This window comes from Mus caroli, unplaced genomic scaffold, assembly GCF_978045245.1.
Source record: "Mus caroli unplaced genomic scaffold, Mus_caroli_1 scaffold_17, whole genome shotgun sequence".
Taxonomy (NCBI): domain Eukaryota; kingdom Metazoa; phylum Chordata; class Mammalia; order Rodentia; family Muridae; genus Mus; species Mus caroli.
This window is the reverse complement of record NW_028227272.1, coordinates 40,129,583-40,155,974: the sequence shown is the minus strand read 5'-3', so window position 1 is coordinate 40,155,974 and position 26,392 is coordinate 40,129,583. Positions and strand designations below refer to the sequence as shown.

General features: G+C 37.8%; 1 protein-coding gene and 1 non-coding gene across 19 annotated transcripts in view; both read right to left on the bottom strand.

Moving 5' to 3' along the window:
• Nucleotides 1–26,392, bottom strand: part of Zbtb20 (zinc finger and BTB domain containing 20) — a 765,654-nt gene that overhangs the window by 491,896 nt on the left and 247,366 nt on the right. For 14 of the 18 annotated variants that reach the window (XM_029470523.2, XM_085832261.1, XM_029470521.2 and 11 more), the window contains one exon: nt 2,991–3,036. The exons of the other annotated variants lie outside the window; for them this stretch is intronic. The gene's annotated coding sequence lies outside the window, so the exon portion shown is untranslated. The remainder of the gene's footprint in view (nt 1–2,990; nt 3,037–26,392) is intronic. 18 annotated transcript variants of the gene reach the window in all.
• On the bottom strand, nt 17,743–17,849 carry LOC115029675 (U6 spliceosomal RNA). The gene has a single exon (XR_003835224.1). It is a non-coding gene; the product is annotated as a U6 spliceosomal RNA (small nuclear RNA).

Genomic DNA, 26,392 nt, shown 5'->3' with positions numbered 1-26,392 from the left:
TATTAAGTGAGCTCACACAGGGTAAGCAGAGAGAGAGGAGCAGTGCAGTCTCAGCTTCTTCACTATTAAGAGCACCATATGAGTAACTATCACAGCTCATTAAGGCCTTTCATCCAGGGCATCAAGAAACATAGGTAGCAAACAAATGTTAACAATTACGGTTACTTTTGTGTGTTTCTTTTGTTTTTTCTTTTATTGAAAATGGATTTTTGTCATACACTGTATTCTGATTAGTGCCCCTTCCGCTGTTCTTAGTCCTCTCTCTCTCCTCCTCCCATCTATAATAACCCCTTCCTGACTCCCATTAGAAAAAAAAAATAGGTTTCTAAAGCATAACATTAAAATACAATAAAATAAAACAAAACCAAAGTAATCATAATAGGATAAAACCAACCAACCAACCAACCAACCAACCAACCAACCAACCAACCAATCAACCAACAGAAAGAGAAAAGCCCAAGAAAAGACATGAGACATATTTATCCCCACACTTAGAAACTCCATAAAACATATAAAACCAGAGCTATAATATACATGCAAAGCCTGTAGGTTAAAAACAGATGAATAAAAAGAAAAAGAAAAAAGCCCCAACAAAACATTATGAGACAAGGAAGCTCCAAACATTGGCTGAGTTTGGTTTTGATGAGCCATCTACTCATAGAAGTGTGATCTACAACCAGTCCTCACAGAGAGCATGGGACCTCAAACTACTCACCTCTAAGAGATATCTACATCCAATCCCTCAATGTTCAGGGCCTACTCTGGAAGAGAAGGCAGAGAGAGTATAAAAGCCAGAGGGGGATGGAGGACACCTAGAAAACAAGGCCTTCTAAACACAGCAGAACCAAAGCACATATGAAGTCACAGTGACTGAGGCAGTGTGCCCAGGGCCTGCATGGGTCTATACCAGATAAAGCCTGAAAACTGAAAGGCCAACTGGACACAGGCCCTCTCCCTAACTCAGAAGCTACCTCCATTGAGAACCACTTACAAATCAAAATGTAATTTAATCTAAGAGAGTCTCACTGGGAAAACTCCTCCTCCTAGTGAGACAAATGCATGAAAATGCAAATGATGTACATTATATAAGAAAACAAGGCAAATCACATTGTTTAGGTTGATGGTATTTAATATGCCAGATCCAATTCAAAATGGAACCTATAAATTACTCGATTTCCTAATCACACTAACTTAATATGAACCTTTAACCAAAAAGACTAATAAAATTTTGAGATTCATCTGCTGTACTGAGAACAAACTGGAAAGGTCTGTGTATTATCAGTAAATTTTTCAGCTCTAAATGAGTAGGATAATACATTCCTACTCTTTGCAATGCATATAGGTCTAAATAAAAAGGGAGGGTAAGACTTGGAATTGGGAAAGCCACAATACAACTGCATTTAGGCTCTCTGAAAGTTTAAAGAAGGTCAGACAAGGATCCTAGGCTCAGGGTAAAGTAATTAGAGAATTATTCATAAAATCCTAAAATATTAACATCACACACAAAAACTACACATCCACAAAGAACCAACAGGGACAGGGAAGGATGCATGTTTGAAAGGCAACAAAGATTAATCAGTTAAGAAATTCATAGGAGATATACCAAAATAGACTATGGCAAACGTGGGGACTGCTTCATGTAGAAACAGGGGTATCATTAAACCAACTTATTGAGGTCTTTGTTTACTACCAAATAGGCAAGTGAGTCTCAAATTTAATAAAGCTACTCTAACCCTATGATTAGAATTCCTAATAAGATGTTACTATTCATGTCTTACTAATGACAGAGGAGCATCAGGATTTTACTGCTGGCCATAACAACAATAGTATTAATCTATCATTTGGATCTTTCTGTTTCTATTTATCCATGTACCTACCTACCTAATTTCCATCATTTCTCACAAAAATTTACTTTCCTGTACTGTATCTATTAAATATTCCAAAGGCATGCCCACAGTATAGGAATTTCTCAAATTACTTCATAGAATATTTAGTGTAGAATATAGGATTGAATCGCTAAAGAAGCAATGCTCAAATCATAACCTAATCAGAATCTGTGGCTCTGTTCACATTTTTTAAAAGTGCCTTTTTCTTAGTGCTGATTCATCAGATGTTAACTTTCTGCTCCAGGAGATGGCCCAAGTTGGTCTCCAGCTCCCACATGATGGCTCAAATGCATCTGCAACTCCAAGGGACTTGAAGTTACAGGCAATGGGAAGTTCCAGGGATGGGAAGCCTTCTTTCTTTGTCCTCTCCAGACTCCAGGTACGCATACTATATATATATATATATATATATATATATATATATATATATATATATATACATATACATACACACACACACACACACACACACACACACACACACACATATATATATATATACACATACAAAACACACATGTACAAAAAATATTAGTTAATTTCAAGGGCCTTTTCAGATATACTTGGGCTAAGCATCTCTAGATGAGACTATCCTACATAACCAAGGTATACTCTATCTCTAATGATATCTTCATATAAGTACCAAAAGAGGAAAAGACAATTGGATGGCATAAGGCCATCTGAAGACTGAGGTCTAAGTTGAGATTATAATAAATATCTATAAGCCAAGAAATATTTGGAACCACTAGAGGATGAAAAAGTAAGAAAAGACTCTCACACAATGTGAGAGAAAGTGTAGCCTTGCCAACATGTTAATCTCCGTTACTGGTTTCACTGCTTTGAAAGAACGTTTCTAATGGTTTGGACCATTAAAGTCATGTTCGCTTATTAAAGCAACCAAAGAAAAGCAAGATACCTCAAACAAGTAAGAATTTGCCTAAGAGAGAAAATAGGAGACAGTAGGTAGAACCCTTGACATGAGCTTAACCAGGAAATAAACAACAGAAATGGTAAAATGGACAGGAGAAATCCCACGAGGCCGCAACCCTATACCAAGAATTACAGGCAACCAAGTAATGCTGAGCGTGGGGAAAATAGTCTTACCCAAGGAAGAGCGCACCAACTGGTTTTCCAGTTCAAACAGCCATTCCTGAAAGCAGACATACAAGTAACATTATACACATGGAACAGGGTGTGTGTGTGTGTGTGTGTGTGTGTGTGTGTGTGTACATGTGTTACTGTAACAAGAATTAATGAAAAAGGGACATTGAACTTGAAAGAAATCAAGGGGATGAATTGAAAAGAGAAAGCATAGAAAGAAATAATGTAATAATATTATAACCTAGAAAAATAAAAGGAGAATATTTGAGTGACATAGATTCGAAGTTTGAACCTGGGATTTCTCTGTACTAGTTATGTGTCTCAAACAAGTTATTCTTCATCTCTGATATTTAAGTTCCCAGTAAGTAAGATGATGGTAAATTCCCCTGCAGGATCATTGTGAGTCCTGTCCTCCTATGAAGTATTTCACTGTAGGCATGCCAATGGTATTCTGATTCAGGGACTAGAGAAATAGCTTAGTGTTTCAAACCAAATATTTCTCTTAGAAAATATCGGAGTTCAGTCTCAAGCACCAATCAGAGGCCTGACAAAAGCCTGCATCTGCAGTTCCAGAGGAACCAACATCCACTTCCCGACTCCAAAGGCACCTGCACTTATATACACATATTCACACAGACACACAAGTGTGCCCATAAATTAAAAATAACAAAATTAAATTTGTTAAAAAATATTCTGCCTTATATCAAGTACTCAATGATTTTATTGATAATAAACTCAAATGAGTTATGCAATTAAAAAGTACTATTTTCCTTAAGACGCAACAAATATTTTAGCAAGGATTTATTAGAGCCTAAGAAACTGATTTATGTCTGAATTGACTGCATAATTTTAAATGTTTCACCATTGTTTGTTTATCAAATGTTTGAACCTTTTGTTCAAATTGAATATCTACAATATTTAGAAATTCCTTAGGTGTTATATGGACCATATTCTGTATGATTATTTTCTTGTCTAACCTCTATTATCCTACCTAGTTTATAATACATAAGTAATGGATCAAGACACAGTGTTTGCTGTTGGCCTGGATATAAGCTAGCCATATATAGGGACAAAATGTAGTACCAGAATTATCCTAATTGTTGGCATCATAAAGTTGAAAACAGTACAATAATTTTCACAGAATCCAAATCAAACATGGGTACTTTCAGTCATCCCTAATAAAAACACACAAAAAAATGAATGAGATAGCAGTAATTTAACCAGAGAAATCATACAGGAATTAAGAAATTCAGGCATTTCAGATTCTAGGATCATTTATTAATTATACAAAGTAGAGAATCTAATGATAGCTACTCAAAAGACATATAAGAAAGGTAAAAAAAATTCTAAGAACTTATGTTGTTAGGAACTGCAGCTCCATGAAAATTAAAGTTGTCATTATTTGCAAAAGATTTTATTTCATACATAGGAAAAGACGCTACCAAAACTTTCCAAACTATTGGAAATAATAAGTAATGATATCAAATTTCAGGAGGAAAAATCAATGTGTAAGAATCAAATTGTTCTACATCAATAGCAAATTACTGAAACAGAAGTCATAAAAGCAATTCAATTTATAACATCAAATATAACTAAGAATAAATTCAACCAAAGAAATAAAATATACCTATTAACAATATTACAGGCACTGAAGAAAGATATTAAAGAAACATATAAATATGGGAAAATATACTATGTTCATGGATTCATAGAACCAATATTTTTATAATGTACACATTATCAAAAATGATCAAGAGATTTAGGGCAATTCCTATTGAAATACTCATGGTAGTCTTCACAGACCTATAAAATTCCTTAAAACTTATATGAAAGCACTTACCTTGCATGTGTGTGCACACACACACACATGCACACATGCACGTACACATGCTTGCACACATGCACACACACATTGCCACTGCAATAGCTAATGCCAGAAAAAATCAGGAAGCAGTACACCAACTGATTTAAAATGTATTATGAAGCTGTACTCTTCAGAACTCTGTGAAACTGCACTGGCATAAGTGCATGGTCCAGAACTCACATAGCCAAATAAGCTGATTCTTGACAAAGATGATCTCGCTGGCAAAATTAATTGTGCTAAGAAAATTGTTTATACACTCAGACCAATGAAACTAGAGTGCCGCCTTTCACTGATTATAAAAACTAACTCAACTGAGTTACAAAAATAATGTAAGGCTAATTACTAGAAGAAACTGCTAGAACAGAACAAGAGGAAATGTTTCTGGGCATTGGGATTAGCAAGGATTTTCTGGGTATGTCACAAGAAGCACTACAAACAATAGCAAAAACAAATAAATATGATGACACCAACCTGAAAGCTTCCTTCAGCAAAAGAAATGACACAGAAAAAATTTAAATGGACAATAAACATGAATTTATATTTCACAAAAGATGAAAAATAAATAGATATGTAAAAAATGTTCTCTGTTGCAATTATCAGGAAATGGAAATCAAAACCACAACAAGGGTCAGCAAGGCAGCTCAGTAGGTAAACAGGCATGCGTGGTGCATACCTGACAGGTTGTGCTCCGTCCAAGCATTGCATGATGGAAAGGGAGAACCAACTCTTGAAAGTTGTCCTCTGACATGCACACACATTCTATGACATATGTGTGCCCACAGTCATACACTGACATCACAGACACATTCAACAACTGTAAAACGTTGTTTCTTTCTTTTTCTCTTTTTTTTTTAAGAAGTCACTTCAGTAAGAATAGCTATTCTCAAAAAGATTGAGGAGAAGTTCTGCTGAGACGATCATGAAAAGGAGAGCCCTGCACATTGCTCATGAGAGTGCAGCTTGCTACCATCGCTACAGAAACACTATGTCAGTTCTGCACTTCTGGTTATATGCCTTTCACTTAGTACAGTAAAGACTATCTAGATTCTCATTATAGCACAATTCATACAGACTAAGAAGTAGAGACAATCAGGGAGTCTAGTAACTACAGAGTGGATTTTTAAAAGTATAATAAATAAATATAAACAATAGAATTCCATTTAACTGTAAATGCAAGAATTCAAATCAATGGTGAAAACATGGATGTCACTGGATATCTGGAGATCATTATGTAAGTGAAATACAGCAGGCAGAAAGCTTGCTCCATAGGAAATATAAGAAAGCTGATCCTACAGAAGTTGAGAGTAGAATGGGAGCTTCCCGAGGCTAATGATAAGGACGGGAGGCGGCACGGTTGAGATACCAATACTAAGTTGTCTTCAGGCAGGAATCAGAAGAGGGTTACTATTGTAAAGCACAGAAGCTACAAAGAACCACAATGGTGTCTGTACAACCCAAAAGTGTGAAGAAAGGATTTTAGAAGTTTCTAACCATACAGAAATAATATATGTTTAGGAGTACATGTGAATTTAAGTATATTTAGGCACTCCGTAAAAGAAAATAATAAATGTTATATTCTCTACTAATATACACATTTTATAAAGCTATGCAAGTGAAAATTAAGTTTACTTTTAAATAAATCTATTTACCAGCTTCCAAACAAATTAAAAATGTAACAACTTAGCTTTTATATCACAAAAATCATATAAACTATTTCTTTATTCACTCATTTAACAAACCATTTAATGTTTCATCAATTTCCATGTGGAGGTATCATGTTTGGCACTAGACTTAGTGCTTAAAAATAATATATAATTTGTTTTTAAAAACAGAGTTAGGTAAAACAACCAGTGAAAATAAACCATATTGGGCTGGAAATGTGGCTTAGTTGGCAAAACACACCTACCAATCACAAAGCCGTGGGCATGGAACCCAGAGTCACACAAATTGGCATAATGGTAACTCCAGCACTTGGGATACAGAATCAAGAGAATCAGACTCTCATGGTTTTCCTCAACTACACAGCAAGTCTGAGGCTAACTTGAGAGTTAGAAGACTTTGTATCATAAGTAAACGAATAAATAAAGCTTACATCTACAGAAGTGCAATGTAAGAAAATTTAATTAGTTAGGAAATCAGTAAAGGCATCTCAGAGAAAATTAGTTGTAACATTAACTTTATAAATTGTTTTACTTCAAAGAAGTGAACACAAAAGTGAAGAAATGAAAGTGAAGAATGTTTAAAAATATCCAAATATTTTTAAGCTGCTATGAGGGAAAGACATGAGTCATTCTGGAAGAGACAATGACTGGGTTGCAAGATTAATATGAAGAATATAAAGTGACTATTGCAAAAATTTAGGTAAAACTAGATGGCTCTCTGAACTATGGATATAGCTTTGATATATAGAGAGAGGAAGGAGATTAAATGCTTACTTCCAAGGAAGATCAAAGACTAGGGAACAGGTGCATGTGTGCCCAAGCAGATTCGGAGAAGGAAGCACCTTATGAACATTTACATGGCAATCCTAAAGGGAAGACTTTACTTGAGAGGAAGAGTTTAATTTGGCACATAGGTTAGTTTGGAAGGGATAATGGTCATTCAAGGAAAAAATGTGCCAGGCGTGGTGGCGCACACCTTTAATCCCAGCACTCAGGAGGCAGAGGCAGGTGGATTTCTAAGTTCGAGGTCAGCCTGGTCTACAAAGTGAGTTCCAGGACAGCCAGGGCTATACAGAGAAACCCTGTCTCAAAAAAAACAAAAAACAAAAAACAAAAAAAACAAAAAACCAAAAAACAAAAAAAGGGGTGGGGAGTGAGAAGGCAGTACTTAGAGACAGTCCAAGGTGGAAAACAGATATGGTAACTGTTCAGAAATAGACTACAGGTATTGTAGAAAGTAATGTGTTCAGGGATCCAAAGTGGTCAGGGTCTTCTAATGCTGCAAAGGTTAAGGCTATCTTTGAGAGCAAATAGTTTTCTACTGCACTTCAAATCCCACTTCCTTCAGTCTCTCTGGCTCTTAAATATAATTGCACAAGTGGAGAAAGAAATAGAGTAAATGTAGGATTCACCACCTGCTTTCAGGCATGAGGGTATAGAATCATGGAAAGTAGTTGTCATAGATGAGGAAGTGCCCCAAGGAAACTGTACATGGATGGAGTGATTTCAGCAATAAAGGGGACGCTATGAACATTTCCAGACTAGTACTATGTGGATTTGCTACCTTGTCATTTCTTGGATATAATTTACATCTCGTCCCCCCTTCTTCTTCCCCTTAAAAAGCAGTGTTGTAAGGTAAACTTGATAAAGATTAAATCACAGAGTTAAAGTATAAAATTTTTGACACACTGATTAGCCCTTGAAGCCAGCGCCGCAATGAAATAACAGTTACTCACCACCCCTAAAAAGTGTGGAGCTACTATCATTCATTACCCTAAAACTGTATGTATCAATAGTATCAGGCATTGTGAACTTACTTTGCTTTCCTAAACTCCATATATTATTTTGAGAATTATCCATGTAGCAATAATTCAGCCCAATTTGTTATTTTGTGTTAATCGTTTATATTAAAATTTATCTCTGTCTTTGAATGGTCATATAGGTTGCTTAATTTTTTTATGTCATATAAACAAAGCTGTTAGAAACATCTGTGTATAATTCTAATAAAAACATTTACTTTCCTTGCTCTTTCATTGCAGAAAAATGCCAGATTACCCAATAAATGTATGTTTGATTTTTTTAAAAAAGAAAGATATCAAATTATTTCCAGATAATTTTACTTTTTGACAGATTTTCCACATTCTCACAAATACCTGGTATGGTCACTCTTCTTAATTTCAAACACTTCAAAACATGTGTAGCCGTATCTCAAGCCTTTAACATGCGATTTATCTAACAGATGCTAAACTTGAGCATATTTCTATGTGTTAATATCTTTTGTGATCAAAATCTATTGACTGTTCAACACAGTATGTATTTTCTTAATGTACTGCATTTTGAAAAATTCTCTAACGAATAAACTCTTTGTAAATATTTTTGTACAGCATGTATTTTATTTATTATATTAATAATATTTTCAAATATACAAATTTTAATGATGATAAGATGTAGCCTATTCATTTGTTCTTTTTTATGCCTTACAAATGAATCATACTCTTATCATTTCCTAGTAAATAACACAGTTGATTTGTTACTACAGATTTCAAGTGTATAGAACAGGATCTGACACACATTAAATATCAATAGTAATAAATATCTGACAAACAAATGAACAAGTACTAAACTGCATATTATAGAAACTTAGTTCACAGAATCCTAGAAAGCAAAATGTTCTTAAATTCAAAGTACAATTCAGCTTTTTATCAAATCTACTATGTAGACTGGTTCTTCAAGAAAGAACCCAAATTTTTAAAAACTCCTGGCATTTAAGAACCTGACATTTTATCTCTGGAGATGGTATGTTCTACCCTATCATCTAAATTTGAAATTCTACAGAACTGACGTTTAAAGCAGTAAATCCTTTATCTACCTCTGTCCCTTTCATTCCCCCTGACTCAAGTCCTGTGTGAACCCTTGTAAATAAATCAAGGCTGCTCAATTCTCGAAAACTCTAATTGTGCCAATTATAAATAAGCCTCAGGATGGATTTCAACCAGCAGCAGCCCCAGAACCATTATCTGCTACTATAATCCATTATTTTTCTTTCATAATTAATTTCTCTAAGTAGGTCAGCACTATTCCTTTTATTTAAGTGCTGTTCCAGCAATCCTGTTTTCCCAACACCCAAAGCCAACTGTAACCATGTATGGATTTTCTATTCAGTATACCAAAAATAATCTTATAAAATCACTAAATCAGGTAGTAAACATCTTTTCCTAATGAGCAATAAGAGAATGTATTTTATTATTCCACAGCTGCTTATATGCTGACTCTAGGAAGTAAGGGCCTAGTGGAAATGTATATAAAAAACTATATGTCTTCTAGATACATGGGTGTTTATATAGGTGCTTAAGAAAATAAACACATGAGAAAAATTATACATACATACATACATACATACATACATACATACATACATACATACATAAAAGAAAAAGAAACAGTCTGATTTTCATGAATTTGAGCAACTAAACCACTAGGAACAGTTGTTACCTCAGCTATAGATTGGCAGTTCTACAAGCACAGAACAGAGAAGTATGATATGTGTTCTATATCAAACATATCATAGAGTAGAACAAATAGTGGTAGGGGCATGTGCACCTACAAACATGCACGCCTACATATACGATCACAACACAAACGCTGTTCTTTGACCTTATTTATTCATTGAGAGATGATTTGAAAAACTTGTGGCATCTCCCTTTCTGTTCACAGCAAATTAGACATTGGAACTCAGGAACGCTCCTGAGGTTGGGGCTGGAGAAGTACTCTATTAGGGTCTACTCCTATTCAGGGGTTTGGTGGAGGTCTGAGGCCTGTAGGTTGGAAGGCCAAGTAGAAAAAATAAAAAATTGCTTTATATAAAGAAAAATTAATCTGGCCCTAATTTGATTGGATGACACTTTTGAAAACATTATCACAAGAAGAATGAAGCTACAGCAGGAAAGTAACAGTATACCAAACTCATTGTCATAGAGTGCCACTTACTAATAGTAACCTAACAGTAAACCCAATTCCTTGTCATCGAGTGCCACTCACTTCAAAAATATTTTTATTAATTCATTAATAATTTTCTACAATGCTTTTTGATCCACCCAGATCCAAACCATACTTCCCCACACCCTTCCAAGTTTGATTCAGTTTTCTCAAATATGCATTTATGACTACCTCACCTTATCCAATTCATGCCGCCCACATACTCAGGGCTGTCGGGCCATTCACAGGCCCACAAGTCAGAAGCCACATCTTTAGTGAAAACTGACTCCCCATGTGCTTGAAGCCATAAAGGTCAAAAGCTCCTCAGTTAGAAGGGTCTAGGCTTGCCCTCCCCCTTGCTTAATTAACTATTTCCCTATGAATTTTGTGCCATTTTTTTTAACCATTCCAGGTGAATGCTATATAGGTCACCATGGTCAAGAGCAGACTGAATAGAGGGAGGAGAGATACCTCACAGGAAAAGGTCTGCATGCAAGAGGCTCAGGGTACCACCCTAGTACTGAGAATATACTGGTAAGATTTTAAAAATTAATTCTCAAAATAAATGTAAATTTAAGAAGAACTACAATACAAGTTTTAGACTGAATTAGCAAGGTCTTTTTCAAAAGATAGTGAGAAAAGAGGTCCTTGAATTTTTAATGAAAAGAAATAAAAATTAGCTTCCACTGCATACTGTTGAGGGGTGAATCCAGAGAAGACTAGGTTGAATATCACAGCCCAACACTCTGAACCTCCACTGACTGTGCTGTCACCAGAGCCTGTCATTCAACTATTTACTTTTGATCTAAAAATATCCTAGTCAAAAAGACTGAATGATTACTCCACAGTGTAGCCCGTATTTAGTGATCTGAGAATGAAATTTCATTTCATGCAAGCAAATGGTTTTGCTCTCCCAATCAACGAAGAGCTTCATCATGTGGGAACCATCATTACAAGGGAATGTGAATGACAATTTTAAACAAATGGATTATAATAGAAATGTCTAACAAGACTATTTTTCATAATGATATTGCCATTAGAAGAAAGTTAAGGTCTTTCTTTTCACTTAACTTATGAGAAAGAAGAAAGGCGATGGGGGGGGATGAATGAATGAATGAATATCTTTTGCTTCATAGTTACCCCTCATGCTGCTTAGGAACTCCAAGTCACTTAGACCTAAACATACAAAGCTTACTCCTAGCGATGAGCATCGTGGCTTTGCTGGGGTTGAAGAGGGTTTGTGGGAATTTTAAGAGTCTATTTTTGAGCACTGCATCTGTGAGACATATGAAATTCATTTGGCCAAAGCAGCATTGTAAAACTAACATTATCAAGGGACTATTCCTGGGAAAAGAACATCACAGTGACATGTAGGAATCTTTCCTTCAGAGAAAGGGAGGTGGTGGTTGGAGCATGAACGAGACTAGGTGGATATTGCTTCCAACTGGATCTTACTTACACTGCCCTTCCATAGCACTTAGTGATGGTATGGGGAAGAAGTCTGACCTCTCCATGGACTTTGATGCTTTAGTTATAGTGTGACACACCCACTGAGCCAAGTGTGGGCATCTTCTCTGGGGTTACCTTCTGTGGGACTTGAGAAAGTACTTCCAGAATGACTCACTACTCAATGCACATTAACCAAAGACATCTTGCCAGTGAAATAACATAACCAGCCCAGATATTTTCTAACTTCCTGAAGTAAAGTATCTCATTGGCAGATTCATTCTCATTTTCCCTAGTCCATACTCCACCAAACCAATGCAAAAAGAATAGGAAGAGAAAATAAACGTAAGAAAAACAATAAGCTAGTGCCCTCTTCAAAGCCTATAACATTATCTAGAACAACAGCACGGCCATTGTTTGTGCTGCCCAAGCCCTGCATGGCTGCTAGCTTACCCGATGTCCTGAGGGAATAATATACTAAGCAGATTAGATGTAGACTGATGTGTTCACGCCATCGCTGCCTCACACAACACACACACTGTTCTTAGTGTCTGAACACATGCGGGCAGGTAAACCCAGAAAATGGGCACTCCATGTTGGCAGGAGGGGAAGAGGCTGCCAACAAACAGGGCCTGTTTATTATTTAACAGTTGGTACTGCTAGAGGCCTGGCACAGCTATAGAGCACTCTCTGTTTCACTGCAAGTCAGCCTGATTATGAGAGCGTGTGAGCCAAATTGTGTTTACCATAGTCTGTGAGAACTTCAGTGCCCCCAACAGACATGGAAATTCTTACAATAGCTCTCATCCAAACAGAAAATCATCCATGAGATGGAGGTAAAGGGCTCCAGGTGCTTAAATCTTGTCTCATCAGCTGGCTGTGGGTCTCCCCAGGCTTTTGCTTTTCCCTTGCTCAAGATAAATCCTTCCTTTCCAGTGCCACAGAATCTAACCCTCTGCTTTTGGTTGCTTTATTTTGGAACCTACATGAACCAAATACCATGGGAGTCACCCACCTACTTGTATCGCTTAAGCCATACTGCAAGTGTGGCTTTCCAGCCAAAGCCTCTGCTGCCCAGGACAGCTACCCCCTGCTTCTTCTTCGCCAGGGCTGCCTCTGCAGTCAGTCTCTTGTCTGCCAACACGGGCCACAGGTGGATGCCTTCCTACAAATCCAATCAGTGGGATAATGTGCTACTATCACAAGAGTGGACCTTAATGACAAAGAGCCCTGCTTAGATGGTCACCCCATTAACTCTGATTCGATTATTCTGCCCCAGAAGAACACTTGGCTTCACAACCACAGATGGCACCTGCCCAACAGAAAACCTGTAGAGAAAGTACTCACATGTGGTTCATACGTTGTCAAAATATTAAATTTGATGTTAAAAAAATACATGTGTCATAAGAACTCAGAGGCACTGGCTCCCTAGAAAAACCCTCACTGCGTTTTCTTAAAGGCAATCTGTGGCCAGAGCACAAGACTGCTGTGTTAACCAGGCAACATGGATAATCTAATCAATTCCTTTGAAATTTAACATAAATCAATATTCCCTTTAAGTATAAGACCCTGAGATTTTGTCTTCCATATTGAACTTAAGCAATCTTTGAAAATTTATATAATTTCTTTCTTTTTTTAATTTTTTACGAGGTATTTTCTTCATTTACATTTCAAATGTTATCCCAAAAGTCCCCCACCCGCTCCCCCACCCACTCCCCTACCCACCCACTACCACTTCTTGGCCCTGGCATTCCCCTATACTGAGGCATATAAAGTTTGCACAACCAATGGGCCTCTCTTTCCACTGATAGCCGACTAGGCCATCTTTTGATACATATGCAGCTAGAGACAAGAGCTCTGGGGAGTACTGGTTAGTTCATATTGTTGTTCCACCTATAGGGTTGCAGATCCCTTTAGCTCCTTGGATACTTTCTCTAGCTCCTCCATTGGGGGCCCTGTGATTCATCCAATAGCTAACTGTGAGCATCCACTTCTGTGTTTGCTAGGCCCTGGCATAGCCTCACAAGAGACAGCTATATCAGTGTCCTTTCAGCAAAATCTTGCTAGTGTATGCAATGGTGTCAGCGTTTGGAGGCTGATTATGGGATAGATCCCCGGATATGGCAGTCTCTAGATGGTCCATCCTTTCCTCTCAGCTCCAATCTTTGTCTCTGTAACTCCTTCCATGGGTGATTTGTTCCCAATTCTAAGAAGGGGCAAAGTGTCCACACTTTGGTCTTCGTTCTTCTTGAGTTTCATGAGTTTCACAAATTGTATCTTATATCTTGGGTATTCTAAGTATCTGGGCTAATATTCAATTATCAGTGAATGCATATTGTGTGAGTTCTTTTGTGATTGGGTTACCTCATATAATTTATTTCTATACAACTATTTATATATTCAAAATAAAACTGACTACAAAGAAACTAGTTCAATATTTTCAATATAAACAATATCTTGGACATATTTTATCCTTAACCATGATTAGATATAACCAAAATACTTCTAAAATCGAAAATAAAGACAAACCACATATCTTACTCATGACTGTATAAACTAATTTTTGTTATTTGTTCTTTTTGTTTATTTGTATTGCTTTATTTTGTTTTGTTTTTCAAGATAGGGTTTCTCTGTGTAGCCCTGGCTATCCTGGATCTCACTCTGTAGCCCATGCTGGCCTTGAACTCAGAAATCCACCTACCACTGACATACCAGTGCTCGGATTGAAGGTGTGAGCCACTACTGTATGGTTGTTCTTTGTTTCTTAATTATAGCTAACATAAATATGCTGAGTTATACAAGTATGGTCGGTTTTAAATATTTTCTCAATTTTAAGTGCCACTCAAAGAAAACAATGTTTATCATTAAGTAAAAGTGTAATTTTATATTTCACACTATGGTAGTTTTCAAAGACAGTAGTTGTCTCTAGGTTATAGATTATATTCTTCTAAATTAAACAAAACTTAATGATCAAGAAATTTATGCACAACCATAGCTGGTACTGATAATCACTTCCTCCTCTAACCTAGCAAACACTAGCCAAGAGCCCCCAAACCTCCTCTATATAACAATGCTCATATACTTAGCAGAAAACGGGCTCTGCCACTGTCACAAAGGTAAAGACAGAATTCCAACCATGAGCAAAACAAACAGGTAGGAAGAAGACCATATTGTTCTATGTGTAATGACACTGCATCCTAAAGGGAGCTGTGAAGGACAGCTCACTCTTTTCACACTCACTCACACACATATGCACACACGTAAATGCCATAGTATGTATATATTTGGTGGTAGTTTTTCAACCTGAATTTCTTACTTATTTTGTAGCTCTTTGGTGATTTTTATTTACGTAAATTCATTTATCTGAATTTAAACTGAAAGTTTTAACTTAATCTAAAGAAAATGTTATATTAAGTTTAAACTTAATTCATATCTTGAGTTAATTCTCCACTCTCTTTTTACTTTTATGTATTTGTGGTTGTTTTTTGTAATTTAGTAATTGTCAACTGATACTAGATTGTTTAGCTTTTTATTCTCTTAAGAAGAAAATAAATTCTGAATTATTAATGTATCTTTTTAAATTTTTTTATTTATAATTTACAAAATTATTTTAAAGAAATTCTCTTTCCTGTTTTGCAGATTCTTGTTATTCTTCCAGCACCCATCTTTCTGAGTTGAATGTAATGCATTCATTTTAATTTTTTCTAGTAGTCAGACTGTCTAACTTTATGGATTCTGAACGGTATTTTATCTATATCCACATGTTCTCATTTCACTGTAAATTCTATAATGTTTCTTTTAAAAATAAACTTAATTGAAAGAGTTTATTCTTGGCAGTAGTGCTGGGACTGAATAAATAAACTAGTGCTGGAGACTGGACCCACGAACTTGCCATGTTAGCCAACTGCCCTATCACTAAGCCACATTTCCATACATTTTAAAACTTAAATGATTTTCTCATCATAATTTTAGTATGTGTTTGAAGTATCTTCCTCCTTCCCCAACTCTTTGTTCATACTATTCAATTTGGCTCAGTGATGGCTTTCCTTCCTCTTCTATTTCTTATTTCTCTCAGCCAGCTTCATTTCTGTTTATTGTCACCATCTCTCTGATTCTGCATACCTAACTTTTGACCTTTCAATTTTAAGAGACCACAATGTCTTCTATTTCTATGCCACTACACAAAACCTGCATTATGTTCTGCACTGTTTCCTGCTACACATGTGGACCATCTCTATTTAATGTTACTTAAGCCTTCTTTTAAGCTGTGTGGAGATCCAAGAGAGGTTCCATTCTGTTTCCTTTATACAATGAATTAACTCTGTCAATGCTGTACCAAAGAAGGAGAAGGAGGAAGAGGAGCATGGGGAGGGGTGTGAGGAGGGGGAGGGGGAGGAGAAGGACGGGGAGGAGAGAGCTACAAAGTATTATATGGTTTATGCTTTTTGATTTTGCCTGTCTTCCAAATAAAAAAAGTTTGGATATGTCTCATTTTTGTTTGATTGTTACACAGGAAGAGATGAAAAGAATGACATTTCCTGTTTATTTTATTTCCTCTTAATTGGTAAAAAACACAATTTTAATTATTGGTCTTTCTCCAACCCTTTCCTCAACTAAGTATTTGGCCATTTCTTGTCAACTGTAGCATCCACATTCCTGGAACCCTGTACCACTGTTTTCATAAACATATTTGCATTTAATCAGGAGATTCTTTAAAACCACTGCTATACCAGGCTTCCAGATGATGCTAGAGAACCAGGCTGTGTTTCTAGAAGCACAAATAGCAAAGGAGATGGAGATTCTCAATTAGTTTCTAGAGAGTCACCTCAGATGCAAAACAGTCTTCAGTTGCCTAACTCTCTAGACTGGCTACCCCATTTCTTTTTCTTATAACAGGAGAATAAAGCATTCCACGTTCATAACCTTCCTAACTAACTGTTTAAACATGTATTTGCTTTTCTATGTGTGTTAGTGGATTATTTGTTTGTTTGTTTGTTTGTTTGTTTTTTCGAGACAGGGTTTCTCTTTATAGCCCTGGCTGTTCTGGAACTCACTCTGTAGACCAGGCTGGTCTTGGACTCAGAAATCTGCCTGCTTCTGCCTCCCAAGTGCTGGGATTAAAGCTATGCACCACCACCGCCCGGCTAAGTTGTCTCCTAACTTTTTAAAAAATATTTATTTATTTATTTATTATATGTAAGTGTACTGTAGCTGTCTTCAGACACCTCAGAAGAGGGTATCAGATCTCATTATGGATGGTTGTGAGCCACCATGTAGTTGTTGGCATTTGAACTCAGGAACTGCTGAAGAGCAGTCAGTGCTCTTAACAACTGAGCCATCTCTTAAGCCTGTGTGTGAGTGTTTTGCCTGACTATATATCTGCTCATCACATGTGTGCCTGATACCTGCAGAAGCCAAAAAAGACTGTCAAATCTCCTAAAATTGGAGTCACAGACAGTTGTGAGCTGCCACTTAGGGGCTGGGAGTTGGTCCTAGGCCCTCTGAAATAACAGTCAGTGCTCTTAACCACTGAATTCTCTCTTCAGGCCCTATGCTCAAAAATTCTTTAAAACATTAAACTGGAAAGGTTTAATATGATTTTATATTTTTTCAAATAATTCACTGAGTTGATCTTGCAAAAGTATGCTCTGTGTGGCAAGTGGTTCAGGAGAGGACTTCATTGGTAAAGTGTTTGTCATGTATACACAGGGACCTGAGTTCTCTCCCAAGATCCATGCGCCTGGCAAGGTGTTGAGCGATTACTTTTTTTAATTTTTTATTAGATATTTTCTTCATTTACATTTCAAATAAAAACATGGAACGCTTCACGAATTTGCGTGTCATCCTTGAGCAGGGGCCATGCTAATCTTCTCTGTATCGTTCCAATTTTAGTGTATGTGCTGCCGAAGCGAGCACGTGTTAAGTGTTTATATAATCCGATGGCTGGAAACAAAGGTGTCAAAAAGATCCCTCACCTTGCCTGGTTTGGTGAGCTCTAGGTTCCTGTGATACCCTGAGTCCAAACATAAAGTAGCGCTTAAGTGAGGAAGGTATCAGCAACACTCTGTGCTCCCTGCCTCCAAAACTATTTTTAAAATAAAAACTTCTGGGTTACTGAGCTCTTTCTGTCACTAAACAAAGATTTTTCTGGCAAATAATCTAATCTACAGGAACTCGTTTCTCTAGTCTGTAAAACAGGAGGAGTACTACTTTCTTTCTCTGCTTACTTCACATATAAGTTTTCTGTGAGTACACAATGAAGAAATGTATGGAAAATTATTTGTAAAGCAGAAAGGAATCAGGACTAATAAAAGCCGAACCATAGAAAATACTGTGTGTGATGGTTTGAATAGGAATGACCACATAGACTCATGCATGTGTTTGGCCCATAGTGAGTGGCATTATTAGGAGGTGTGGCCTTGTTGGAGTAGGTGTGGCTTTGTTGGAGGAAGCATATGAGTGCGGAGGTAGGCTTTAAGGTCTTACATGCTCAAGCCAGCCCTAGTGTGGCAGTCTCCTTCTGCTGCCTGTGGATCCAGATGTAGAACTGTCAGGTACCCCTCCAGCACCATGCTTTCCACCAAGCTGATAATGATCTAAACCTCTGAACTGTAAGCCAGCCCATAGTAAATGTTTTCCCTTATAAGAGTTGCCATGGGTGTGGTCATGGTGTATAAGCACAGCAATAGAAACTTTAACTAAGACTCTAGGATACTATAAAATAATAGAGGAGCCCAGAGAAGTGTATCCAACACAATATGAGACTGCTCTCAGTGAATCCTTTAGAAGAAACAATGTCTCTCCCTGCTCCTTTTCCTCTGGTGTGTTTGCACAGGCCGTCTGTTCCATTTGTTGTAACTTGCACTGCGTAAGTCTTCTATGAAGGAGTCCACAGAGTAATCATGAAAAGAGCGAGCAGTCTGCAAGTCTGAATACTAGCTCTCAGTCTTGGGTCTTGTGTTCCTTGTTAAATATTCCTGAGATGAACAAGTAATGTCAGGAAGAAAATATTAGATTAAATCTATATAGAATCTGGCAGATATGGTTTCAATAAATGGATCACAAAACCAAACATACTGCATAGGGTAACATAGTATTATAGTTCCTGGATTTCAAAAAGACTCAATTGTTTACTTAAATGCAGCTTGGTAGTCTTACATTCCTAATGTAGGTTTAGAAACACCTCAGCCTGACACACTGCAGAACAATCTGTGGAAGCTCTTAATTCCGTTACTCATTTTTAACCAGGATGCTTTGCTAAAAAATGGTACCACAGATATTTGACTTTCTAAATATTTTTGTTTCGAATTTTTAATTGTTTCTCCGTAGTAACCACATAATTTCAACAATTTCATTCTACTGATTTCTACCTCAATGGACATTAGAGACTTTATACCTTGGAAGAACATCAGAGATTGCTTTTATATAATTCTTATATAGTGCTTTATGATTCATTAACTGTTAACATTTCTCACATACATCTTCAAAATACTAGCATATATGGATGTGGATATTGTTACTATTGATGGGAAAGGCTACAGGAAACAAAACTGAATGGAGTCACTGCCAGGCCATCCAATCCCTGGCCAGCAGAACAAACACAGACACTCAACCTCACCCTCTGCTTGGCTGTCAGCCCTTTGAGCTTGAGTTTCAATTATTTGAGGTAGATCTAATTTGTATTATACCAATGGTTCTCTTTGTTTTCATAATAAGTAAAAAGCAAGTCACGGAGGACCCTGGAACACGAGGGAGGAACAGGGGTCAGAAAAACCAAGGTGAGGGGTAGAGAGCAGGAAGACTGTGAAGAGATAAAATTGGGAATCTGGGATCCTCCTCCATCATTACATGAGAGAATTACTTAAGAACAAAGGCTGCCTCTCTTCTGTGGCCTCCTCCAAAACCCTGTAGGAAGGAAGGTGACTGCTGAGTCTTCATTTGGGGAGCAGCAGGAGAAGGAATTCTCTCCTTAGGTAAATGAGTCCCTTCCTGACAGCTGTGGGAAGACATGCTTGTGCCACCAGGCCTTTCAGAGAATTATGCCTGAAATGACTAATGATTAAAATAAGATAAAATCAAATCCACACACACACACACACACACACACACACACACACACACACACACACACACCACTAGGTTAAAGACAGAAAGAGCTGTGGATAGAATAGCACATCAAGCTTGCTGTAAACATTCTAGTATTTTTAAAGAGGTGTGGAGCACTGGAATACAATCTAGGAAATGCCCTGAGTTACGAGTTTTTGACTCTTGATTTTATTTTATTTTATTTTTGAGACAGGGTTTCTCCATGTAGCCTTGGCTGTCCTCGAATTCACTCTGTAGACCAGGCAGACCCTGAACTCAGAAATCTGCCTGCCTCTACCTCCCAAGTGCTTAAAGGTGTGCACCACCACTGCCTGGCGACTCTTTATTTTAATTTCTACCATTTCCTTGTGTAGCTCTGTGGCTTACCAAAATGACTTAACCTCTCTAGATTTCTGATTTTTCATATTTAAAATGAGGGGGTTGATTACTAAATGATATTTAAGAGCCCTTCTAGAGATACAAATTTCCTAGCCTATAATATAATAATAATAATAATAATAATAATAATAATAATAATAATAATAAACATTAGCTGGTGCTTCACCATGCGCAAAAGATGTCTACATGCATTGTCTAATTGGTTCTGCATGCCAGTGCTGAGATAGTATTAGTATGATTGTGCCCATTTTTAGAGGAGAGATTAAGAAACCACAAAATGGTAGAGCTGGCACTGAACAGATGTTCCCAAGAGGAAAAAACCCCTTCAGTAAAAGAAGCAGCTGATGCTAACAAGGATAACTAACAGCAGATAATTTAGAGCATAGCTCTTGTTTAGGGGTACAGCGATTTCTAGATGCTGCATTGGGGGATGATAATCTACCATGTGGAATGTTATCTGATGATGTATTTATCAAAAAAAACTAATAAAAAGAAAATTAAAAAAAGATACAATAATTGTTACTGCACTACACCCTAATGAATTATTGTGTTCAAGGTTCCCACAAAAAAGTAATATTATACTCGGCTTATGTTTTAATTGATTTATTAATATTTTATCACAGGAATGTAATTTAAGCTCCTCATGATTTAGATCTCATAAACCTTTAGCATTTTGCAAATTCAAATTCCAATTTAAAGCCAGGGCGAGCAATTAACTTTTCTATCATCTTGTCAGGGGAGAAGGTTCGTGTTTAATTTGAGACAAAGTGACAGAAATATATATACACTGTATGTATTACTCCAATTTAATTTATGAGTCAGCACCATCCACCTTCAAAATGTAGATTTAATAGAAGGGGAGGAAGAAAAGGCCTTGCTGTCCTGATAGGGCTGTGATATCTGTCCTGAATTTGTTACACACACACACACACACACACACACACACAAGTGCCTGGCTTGCTAAGCTTCTTGGGCAGCTAGACTGCAGACTTCTTTTCACCTCTTTTGTTTTAAGGCCCTTTTCCCAATTCTTCTTTCATGCAGCATGTATTCCGGAGGCTATCAGAAGGACTTCCTACGCTGCCTGATCCTCTGCTGCCTGCCCACCATGCAGAGAGCCTGCTTTCTCTGTGGCTCCCCATCCCTGCAGGTTTGTTCTGAACACAGATAGCCAGACACCATGGTAAATACTTCCTGGAAATCATTTCTTCATCACTTTTCTCATTTTTCTAAAGCAATCTTTTAAGTGATCTCTACCTAAAACAGATTAACAGCAGCAACAAAACCCCTCCCCACAACCTAAGTTTCATTTGCACGTTATTTACTGCAAATAAACCAGTAGTACTTTCCAGTGATCTCTGAAAAATTATTTAAGGGCAGGGTAGGAATGGAGGAGGTAAAGTGCTGAAGGCAGTCAGGTGTGGGGAGGCCTTCCCTTTGGTGGTTATTTAACCCAGGAACAGAGCAGAGCTGCAGAAAGAGGTGAAGGGATTCTCCCTAGCCCTGTTATCCTATAATTCACCAAAGGCGCACAATACTCTATGCTGATGAGATGAGTTACATGACATCTCCTCCCTGGTTCAATCAAAGGGAAGCAATTTACATCTCAAACCAGTTCTCTCATCAGTGGGACATAAAAACTGCAGAAGAGAGACACAGCAAATGTGCTTATTTATACAGCACCAACTCGGTTGCCACTGCTCTTTATTATTTCCCTTCGCTCCCTCCTCCCCTCTATGGTGGCCATTTTGAATAGGATGCTTTAAACTCTAAAGTGAAAAAAACTATAAGACTAAGAACAATTCTAGAAGAAAATTAAGTGAAGATTTCTTGAGATTCTGAAAACAATCACTGGACCTTGTGGTACCAGGCCAATGTTTTGTTATATTTAAAAGTAAAATCCGATTCCCTTTGCAGGCCACATGAAAAAATTAGAAGACAGTTAATAGAAAATTCAGAAAGGAGCCTGACAAATGTTTATTTGCTTCCTAGGCATATAATGATGTGCTACATAAGTGAATATAGTGCATTTGTCAAAAAAAAAAGGCTATGCCAAATTAGTGTGCGATTTTCATTCATAAAACAAATTTATTTTACTAATGGTCTCTATTAATCTTAGTTAAATTATGTTGGCGACTTTGTACTTGCACAAGACAGTGAAAACGACCCAAATGCATTTACTGCACCTGCTTAGCTGCAGTCTTATCTCTAAAACTCTATCACAGGAAGGGGGACAAGCGCTCGCTCTCAGACATGGCTTTTAGACAGAATGTGGGATTAGGCAGAGGGGTTTAAATACAGGAGGTAAAACGGTAATCATATTCATCAAGTACACAAAGAAGCAAAGACAAGACGCTCCAGATAATTCTTTTTAGTGGACTCACTAAAATAACAATAACAGCTTGATGAAGAGAACATGATTGTGGGAAGCTTGTCCATTTTACATTTTCTCTTTACATCATGCAATAAAAAAGGAGCACCTGCAGCCTCTGCGTGTGAGGGTGTGTGTGTGTGTGTGTGTGTGTGTGTGTGTGTGTGTGTGTGTGTGATGCTAGACAGAATCATGGGACACCAGTTTCCCTCAGGAGCTCCTAGACTGATGTCCAGGGCACATCCCTGCCATAAAGCCACTCTGAGCCCTCAGCAATTCCTGTGCAGTGTAAATGCCATCCCCAGCCTGCAGACACAGGCTTTGCTTTACATTTTTTATTAAAACACAAACACCCACATCTTATCACTTCAGACTTCCAGGTAAAACAGTCTGCTTTGTCCTGAGTCTTCTGAGACAAATGACAGCCAAACCTCAAGTAGCTGGCATCACTTGGTGGCGCTTGCTTTCCTGAGAGACAGCAGCCAGCTACAGCATGACTGCTGTGGTGTGCTACTCCTTATCCAGGAAAAAAAAATTGTTGTTAACAGCACATCACAGGTCTTTGAAGTGCTTGAGGAAACCATAAACTTAATTACATTGGAGGGCTGGTGTGAGATCTCACATGAAATTTGAGCCTTAGTTATTAAAAATAAAAATTGCATTTACTAAATGCTTCTTACAGTAAACCAGTCAATTTCAAACTTGGAAGATGGTATGAGAGAAACTGGTATTTTTCGAAATAGAAAATCCATGGGTTTCTAAGGCACACCTCGGCTCTTCTCCTTCCTGTCTGCGGCTCCTCCTTTAGTTCGCTGTTTCTCTGCTCTCCTGCCTCCTCTTCCTTCTCCCAAACCCCAACCCCGTTCACCTTTCCTGTTACACTTTTTACCATTAATTTGAAGGAGTAGATGGTAAAATTTGGGTATAAAAACTTTACTTTTGTTCCTAAGTCCATGCACGTTTCTAGAGTAAGTTGGTAATTTCAGAGAGAAACGGGTGGCCTCTTATAACTTGTTTCACTAGTTTGGAGCAAATTTTCAGGGCCCTCCTTAGCATTGCTATCTAAGATTCTATACTATAGCTTGTGACAAACTCTAAGCAAAGATGATCCTCAACGAATGACTGCAGTCGCTTCTGTAAAGGCACAGGGTGACTAGTAAAGGAATCCATACACCGTCTACAGACTACCTCACAATGGCAGTGACACAGCGTGACACAGCTCTTCTCACTGCTCTGCATGTCTCTTTTCAAAACTAAGACTTCAAATAATCCTGGCAGATGACAGAAGTCAAAGGCCTAATCCATATTTGTGTTCTACAATTATAATTCATATAGTTTATATGTTATTATTAACATTTACATGCCATTCACAAACTCCAACAAAATTAAGATCTGATTATTGTGCAAAGTAATTGGCTATAAGCCTCCACTGAGGAGGTAGGAACAAAAAGGAGGTTTTAAAAGTGAGGTTTAAATTTTTCTAAGAAAAAAAAACCCTTTGATCTACAATGGTGTTCTGCCTGCAAGAGATATTGGTGGCACAAAGCTTGTGTGATCTGACTTAATGTCCACTCCACAAGATGGAACCACTGCCTGGGTAACCAAGAACTTGACAGTCAATGGACCCAGGGCAAACCCAAATAGTTCTGGTCTTTGAAAACAAAATCAGTAACATGCCATGGCTCCTAAAGACAGTTTGATACCTTCGAAAATCAGTGAGGTGCTCACCGATCATCAGAAAAGCTTCCTCCTGCAGCAGCTAAGAATAAATATAGAGAATCACAGCTAGACAGACATCATACCAATAATGAAAGATTTTGGGATAGTCATCTATAAAGGAATGTCTCCATGAAATCCCTCCACTCGGGAGCGGGGAACTCTTCAAAAGAGGAGGCAGAAAGTATTTACCTGACAGAGGAGATAGAGGCCACCAAGGAAACAAGGCCCTCTAAATCAACAGGACAGATTAACATATGAACTCTCGCAGAGACTGAGGCTGTATGTATAGGGCCTGCACAGGTCTGCATTAGATGGGGTCCTAGAGCTGAAAGGAGAAACAGGCTCATGACTCCATCCCTAACCCAGAAGTTATATCCAATTAATAACCACTTACAAATAAAAAATGAATTTTTCTTTAAGGGAGTTTCACTAGGAAAACACACTCCGATTGAGGGTAGGCTGGATGCCCAGGAGGAGACTGCTTACAGAAACTGAACTCAGCAGCATCTTTGAAGGGTGCCTGTCTCAGGTCAAAATCAGGGCTTTTTCTTTTTAATTTTTAAATGTTTTTTTTTTATTGTCTCCGTATCCAGGGATCCATCCCATATGCAGCTTCTAAACGCTGACACCATTGCATACACTAGCAAGATTTTGCTGAAAGGACCCAAATATAGCTGTCTCTTGTGAGTCGATGCCGGGGCCTAGCAAACACAGGAGTGGATGTTCACAGTCAGCTATTGGATGTATCACAGGGCTCCCAATGGAGAAGCTAGAGAAAGTACCCAAGGAGCTAAAGGGATCTGCAACCCTATTGTTGGAACAACATGATGTACTAACCAGAACCCCGGAGCTCTTGTCTCTAGCTGCATATGTATCGAAAGATGGCCTAGTCGGCCATCAATGGAAAGAGAGGCCCATTGGACTTGCAAACTTTATATGCCCCAATATAGGGGAATGCCAGGGCCAAAAGAATGGGAATGGGTGGGTAGGGAAGTGGGGGGCGCTATGGGGGACTTTTGGGATAGCATTGGAAATGTAATTGAGGAAAATATGTAATAAAAATCAAAAAAAAATTTAATTTATATTTATGTATTTTCTCTTTTTACCTTACAGGTCTTTGGGTATATTATGGCTTCCAGTTTACTGTTTTTATTGGATTCCTGAACGTGTGAACAAATGGGTCTCTACCTATATATCTGTTTCTGGTGCCTCTTCTTAGTCTCTTTTCCTTGTGTTTGCTTTGTCCTTTTCTGAGGTATTAGGCTTTGCTTTATCTTGTTATATTAACTCTTAAAAGCATGTTTTCTAATATAAGACAGAAAGGGGCTGGTTTTAGATGGGAGGGGAGGTGTGAGTGAATGGGGGTTAGGGAGGGAGGACATGGTGGCCAGTCAATGGTTTGGGCACCAGATGAATGGGGAAAAATATCAAGAAGAAAGGAAATGACTGCCCTTAGATGTAGTGGACAAGAGTATTTATGATAAATATGTGGGACAGTATAGCCAGAGGCAGCGACCTCTTGGAGAGCCCAGGGTGGACACGACCAGACTATCTGTACCATGTGGGGAGACAGGAGGGTAAGCAAGAGGGGAGAGCAGGGGAAAAGGTGCAGGGACAATTTTGACATTTTGGTTAAAAAAAAAACACATGGAAATATTATAAATATATATTTCCAGGTGTGGGATATTGGCCAATTCAGAATGACCACAGCAGCTGACTATGATTTACCTCATGATCTAGCAGGGTTATGATTTTGCCAGCAGCAGAGAGTCTGAGACTCTGTGACTTTGGAACTTAACTACACCCCTAATCAGCAGGAAGTAGTCTAATTGTAACATCAGCCCCTTTTCTGACCCCTGACTTTATTCAGGGATCTCTCTCCTTC